This window comes from Apiospora marii (genome assembly GCF_038362585.1).
Source record: "Apiospora marii strain CBS 49790 chromosome Unknown utg000014l_segment0_segment0, whole genome shotgun sequence".
NCBI classification, from domain to species: domain Eukaryota; kingdom Fungi; phylum Ascomycota; class Sordariomycetes; order Amphisphaeriales; family Apiosporaceae; genus Apiospora; species Apiospora marii.
Genome location: NW_027117385.1, coordinates 29799 through 36909, shown reverse-complemented (window position 1 = coordinate 36909; position 7111 = coordinate 29799).

The following is a 7111-nucleotide window of genomic DNA, read 5'->3' as shown; positions in this document are numbered from 1 at the left end:
TTCGGAGGATCGTCGCATATCCATCAGCATGGGCTTTCTTACGATCAATTCAATTCTCGGAGTACCCAGTATGCGAAAATTTTCAAATCAATCTGCTGGCTATCCGAGGGATTGAATGCAGATCTAGCTATATCGTCTGGAGCGTTCAAGGTTGTTTTCACCAGATAGCAGAATTAGGAAGCCTCGTCTTACGGATGCGACGTTTTGGCTACAAGGCATGTCAGCATGCTAATGTGCAGGACAGTAGCAAGCCGACTTGTAGGAGAATCTACCCAAAACACCAATCCGACATTTGCAAGCTGTCCAAGATTGAGACAGTTGTGCCCGCGAGTGATATTCCACGTCCTGGGCGTCACACCAGATCTCCGGTCGGGTATAGGATCTACGGCTCTGGTGAACAATCTCGCGGCCTACCACGACCTGCATTGAGAAGCCAACACTGCGGTTTATCCACTGGCTTGTGCAACCCACGACATTGTGGGTATGTACCGCTTCCAAAACAGTGATGCATCGGATCAGGCTGTTGCGAACTTCATGGAACGAATGAAGCGGTTCGACCTGGGTCCCCAAACAGCACGAAGGGGAGACAGCTTCGCATTGTGCATGCTCTTCTATTTAAAAAATCCCTTCGGACCTCTTCTTCTGAGAATAAGTTTCCTCATCGTCGACGTCGGCGACGTGAGGGCTCGACCTAGTCTCGTAGTTCGAGGTTCTTATTCAACATCGGCCGAAGACGAGATGATGAATGGGCCTAGTCGCTTCGGCCATCTTTTGGAGGCCTTGCTTTTCAGGCGAGGACAAATCAGGAAAAACAATAAATCCTGACCACCACCCTCGAGGCTGGACTTTACTTCGACCAACAGTTCACCTTTCCCATCCATTAATCATTCTAATTAATCATCTTGATTTCATTAGCACAAATTCCTTTGAGGGGATTCCACGTCCTTACCGAGTTGATCCGCTGCCTGCGACGTACACAGGAGCTTTCATGTCTCAAGGCTTAGAGACGGTTTCCATACATCATGATGTCATGGAAGAAGATTCTCTTACTGGAAAGCGCCAGATCAAGCTGATGCAGAACGAGGTCCTCACGCTGGTCGGCCGCCTGAATGACGCGTGCCAAGAGAGGGATGAGCTTCGCCATTGCGTTAGAGCGATAGAAGGCTTTCCAGAGAAACCGGCCTTGCTGCTTAGCCTTCAGCGTGGGAATCTCGTACTGAGGAAGCAACTACACGCTGCCCAGCCAGCTAGAGAGCATGCTAGTTGCAGCGAAGTCGGCCGTCTTGGTCCCATTGACGTCGACCCTAGGGCTGAGCTCGAACTGATCAAGGATTCTGTTGCTGACGCATGCGCGTCGCTTGAGGGAGATGGACGCATACTGGATCCGTCAAAAGATCAAAGTGCAAGTTTGGTGCTTTCACAGTGGGCCAGCAAGGTTTTCGGGCAGGATTTGGATTTCAAATCCTTCTTCGCATCTTGTAAGAAGTTCGGAATGAAGATGGTTGATGTCCGCAGGTCCCTTGTGGCCACATCACTTTGGGCTCTTGTGTGGCAGCATCCCTTCGAAGAGATAGCAACCGCAGAGTCGCCAATGCATGACTGCTTCAAGAAGCAGTTACTGGCAAGATGTAAGTTATGCCACCCAGAAGGGGCTGCTCATGCTGATTGGCCAACATAGATAGGCTTGATGTTCGCCAGCTTGACACCCTTGCTTACAGGTCCTGGGTATCGGAGCCCTCGTTCAAAGATTTCGTCGCTAGTCGCTCTAAGACGTTATCGGGTTACATGTGCCACGCACTGGCCCCACTGCTGGGAACGGAGTCGAAGCAGTCCGATGCCAGTGAAGTGTCTGATTGGATACCAGCAGCTCTTTTCGAAGATGCCGTGCATCGCACGATCGAACTGGCGGCGAAGCTATACCTTACCGATCGGGACTGCTTTTGGGCTTTTCCTCAGCACGGGAGCCAACTTGACTCGTATACGATGACCTCAACTGATGTCACAACTTCCGAGGGAGGGAGTCGGACGGGGCAAGCTCCCACGGTTCAGCTGTGTCTTTTTCCTGCTTTGTATATGAGTAAGTTGTCGAAGAGCTCGGCCAGTCCAGATGGGAGGGCTAAGGGCACAACCACGAGCGCTTTAGAGGACTTGAGTGGCTACCAACTTGTTGCCAAAGGTCTCGTGCTGGTCAAGCAGTGAGAGGAAGCTGTATTTCTAGATAATATAGGTGTATCACCGGTCAGCGTGAGAATTTGACTGTTCGCCGTGGCTGGCTGTTTTGCAGCACACGGGAGGAACTCTACCTCTGATTTGCGTTATCCATGATCTAAGAACATAAATGTCATTCTCGAAATGTCCTCCGCAAATGTACTGCCCATGTCTCTCTTCTTTCCTGGATTGTGAGTAGCCTGTCTAAGATTCATCCTGCGTTTCCGCTTGTTCGGCATCAGCTGCGTCAGCGGACGTAGAGGTGGTTGAAGCAACAAAGCCCGCTCAAACTTGATCAGCATGATCCCAGTCGTCTTGGGATTGAACAACAAGTTTGCCGATCGCACATCCCAATGAATCGCACCCTCCTGGTGTAGTGTCTGCAGGGCTCGAATGGCAGGCGGAAGGAACTTCTGTCTTTCGCCTTCATCCATCCGCGGAATACTGAGTCCAGCCCAAGATGGAAAGGTCACATGTACAACAAAGACTCGATGGTCATAGTAATAAACCTTTTTCATTGAACGGAGGTCAATTGCGCCCAGAAACACGGGCACGTACGCACCTTAGAGCGGCCTAAGTCGCCGATAGACGGCAGCCTCGTGCCCGAGGTCCTCGACAAAAGCCTGCACGATGCACTTGCTGACAAAGGTGTAGCCGTAGGCGAGGAGAGTCACTTTGAAGAGTACACTGCGCGCACCACCATCGTCTAGGGGTATGATCCCATCGTCAAGAGACTGCTCGAGCTGTTCCCGGAGGCGAATCCACTCGTCATGACTGACAGGATGATGCCCACGGTTACCTGCGTCACCTTTGCGGTGAAGCGACACGTTCGGGCATGTAGAATGCAGGAGCTTCCCTAGGACCAACCCCAAAAGGCATCTTGTGAACAGTATGACTGCTCCTGCACGCCGCTTCTATCTGGATGAGTCCGATGCGTCAGGTGTTGCCCCTTCTTGTTCCACGGGGGTGGGACTATCGGGTGGTTTTGGTGCTGTTTCATCATCGTCGGATGACTCCGGTAAGTCCTTCTTTAGCTGTCCCTACGCACCCCGTCATTCCATCGGCGGCGTCTCTGTTGGCGTAGGACATACGGTGAGCGACGCGGTGAGCGATCGACCTTTTCCTAGGTCGTCGGAACATAGCAAGACGTGTTTTCTGACGATGCCGATCGTTCATTTTCTGGAACAGACCGTAGTGTGGTTTCGAGATCCTCAGCCCACGTCTCGAGGCCATCCATGGCTCTCTGTCGCTCGTCCTGCCCATGCTGCTGACGTCGCCCATGCGCCCCGAGCGCCATTAGTGTAAATAAGCATTGGCCGACAGCCGAGCAGACGTTTGCATTGAGTAGGTGAGCCAATACCTCTGGGCCAGGATCCGCCAAATGGTAGTACAGGGTTTGGGGTTCGGCCCAATCGACTTTGAGAAACACAATCGTCTCGCCCGTGGTAAGCTGGCCGTACTCGAGACCACTTTCCATCATGTAGTGATATGTTTGCGTGATGGCGGATGCTACCAGCCTCTTTGCATGGTACTGAAAGCGCGCATCGGGGTCTGCAGAGGTCGGTATAAGCTTCCGGTTTACCACTTCCTTGTATATGTTCATCGCCCGAAGCCCTACACGCAAATGTGCAGCATTCAGCTTATGGGGCAGCTTTTACTCGTAAACATAGAGTATAGCATGTGGTGCCGACAGGGAACTGTTGCCGCGGTAAACACAGATCTGGTTTGGCCGTAGCTGGTGTAGATATTGTCGGTGGTTTGGCGTCCGAGGCGGCGACGCGAGTTTCCCTGGCCACAACCTCCTCAGCGAGATCACTGATAGCGTGAGGAGGGTTCTCGAAGATGATACCATCTCCAAGCTGATAGGCGCTGGCGACAGCTTCCACTCTTTTCAGCTGTTCTAGAATGGCCCTGACCGGATCCTCCACGGTATTATGTAGAAAATATTCGAGGGTCTTTTCGTCCGCGATCAGCCGCGGCGAAATTCTGTTGCCTAGGCCGACTAGAAAGTTTCGGTTCTCAAAAACACGACTCCCGGTGAGGAAGCTAACCCAGGAGGTGCCTAAGGCAGTTCTTGCTGCTCGAGGAAGTCGGACCATGGCTTCAGGTTCTTCGGACACCATTTGTCACGAGGATTGGTTATTGGACCCTTCGATGCCAGCTGCCGGTCTGGTTCGATGGCGAATCTAGAAAATACGGAGGCATGGCAAGCATCGATGTGTTCGTCTAGTGTTGTTGGTCGTGTCTCTTCCTCGGAAATATCGGCTCGTTATCGTTCTTTCTCGGCGCGTCGTCGCTCCTCCTCTCGCCCTTTCTCTGCGCCTTCGCCGCGTTGCTACACTCTCGGCGCGTTGTCGTTCCTCCTATCGTTCTCTTTCAACCTCTTCGACGCGTTTCAGGGCAACTTGGAGCTGCCTTTCCAGCTCGTTTACATCTTCGTGTCCAGTCATGATGCACAAATTGATGTCGTGATGAACAATGGAGCATTAACTTCCACTTGTGCTGATGTTTTGAGGTACAGTCTAGTTGAAGTGGGGTCACTGAGCGTTGCGAGGGGTGACCAATGGCGCATGCAAACCTTGCGCAGTATACTTTTCATTACTGTAACGTTGGCAACTCGTAAAGTATGACAGAAGAATAATAAGATTATGAGTTCGTGTTACATCTTCAACTATACGTATCGCTCTCTTCTAGATTCACCCGTCCTGAATAACCTGGTGTCGGCTGTGGCCCATTTCTGCTCGGCATATTTTCTGGCCCGTAAATCAGCGGGGTCGGATACTGCTTGCCCTACGGCCGGCGCAATTAGCTGGTGCCACCTTCAAATGCATCATGACCTACAATTTGACTGCGCTGTGGTGGCCAGCTTGGATTATCGGAAGAGGAATACTCAACCCACCGGGAGTTCATATACATGGCCATGTACATTTCAGCTCCACAGAGTTCATGGAATTCGTCCAGTTTTCTGATTATCGTCAGTCGCCGCCTACGGAGCTTTGCCTTCTCCTGTTTGTGTTCTCTTTGCGCGCGCGTCCTCGTCGCCTTAGCAACTCGACTAGATGTTTGAGTCTTCGGGCTCATGTTACTATGAATTGAGTGTTGATAATTGCAGCAATGCCTTCTTGACAACCGAGTGGTATGCAAGTGGAAAGGTGCTGATGGACTGCTTTCAGAGACTTGGGGAGAGCTATATATGTGGCTCTGTGCGGCAGCAGTTCAGACGGACATTGTCGCTATGCAGGATTGCTGCTATCACGTTCTGGGTTGCGGTTTCTGGAAATAAGACCTTTCTGAATCTAGAAAACGGTATGTTGTTCCTAGTTCTAAACAATCTACCCTACTTTGATCCAGCCATGTCTGCTGGTTCCATACAATCCCCGTGACCGTCTCTCATTTCATGTTGCTCTAAATTCGAGCGGGCAACTGTGGCGAACGAATTCGATGCCGGCTTGGAGCGTGAGCCGCGTATTCTCAGAGAGTAACATAGCCTGACTTACCAGATGACCGATCTTGGCCTTGAGTTGCTGGAGCTCAGCTTTCGCCAATCGCAATTTTTCCTCCGATTCTGCTAGTCTTACTTGAGTGTCGAGGAGATCGGAGGAGGTGATCTCAGAAGCCACCTTCCATGCCGCACAGCAGACATTGGACTGGCTCAAGAGATATTTGGTGGTATTGTGAAACTCAATCTCATTGCTGAGCATCATTGAGAGGACGGCATCACTGTTCGACTCCATGGTGTCTGGACTTGCCAAGTTAGGTTCGAATAATTTACAAGATTTCATGAAGCTATATATCTAAGCTATGCCTCCCGGGCGGCTGAGGTTGTACATGATTGGGTGATCAAAGAAGTAACCGTTTGCACTGCAGTGATGGTTGTGTACAGGGTACTAAGCGCTGAAGCAGTCGGAAGCCTTGACCCCGTGGAAGTCGCTTTCGGACCCTCGGGAGATTTGGTCGTTGTTTCTGGTGGTACTCGATTTGACGATTCGGTGGTCACGGTACTGAACGTTGTCATAGACGCGCCGGGCTGGTTCCAAGAAGTGGAGTGGGCGTCTACGGTGTTGGTGGCATGGATCTGTGTGTCTAAGAAGGTTGTAGTGAGTGATTGGTGGGTCGAGACTACAGTTTCTACGAAGGTACTGGATCCGGAGATGGATGTGACTAGCGATGTAAGGAGCGATGACGCCTCTTGGATGCAGCCGATCTTTCCTTTCTGGTCAGATGTGATCAACTCAGGGCTGTTGGTGCCGTTGGTGATGACTGCCTTCGTGCAGGTGGGAGCGGATTGCCCAGCGCACTTCCTGTATCTCGATTAGTGCTACCCTACCCACAAAGTGTGGGTTTGGAAATGTCACCAAAATAGGTACGCATCCCCATTCGGTGCTTCGGTAGGCACGTCGAATGCCGCCACCTGTGTGCCCATGCAGGGAAGCCGGCCGAACGAGAAAACGACAGGGAGAAAGTTGTCATCGGTAAAGACGAGTTTGGCCTCACACGGCTTGCCGAGAACGTTCCTGATTCTGCGATCTGATTAGCTCCAGACCATGCCGTTCTACATGACACCTACGAGACTTGCACCGGTGAACTCGCCACCAGTTGCATAGGCGGTTGTTCCAAGCATGCCCTTGGCGTGCTAATATTGGTGAAGCTCATGGCGGAAAGCGGCAAGAAGGTCTTCATGTTGATAAGCGCGCGTGTCTAAGGAAGACCTCAATGGCCAGACACCAGCGTTTCAAGCTGTATATATCTAGTAGCCCTCAAATCCGGGAATCTATTTTGGGAAAACGAGCGGACGTTTTCCAGAATGACACAACTAGTTTTTAGTAAGCTGGAAATACACTTTCGAAGAGCCATAAGAAGCGTGCAAAAGAAAGACACGGAAAACACCCTGGAAGCCCAGCCA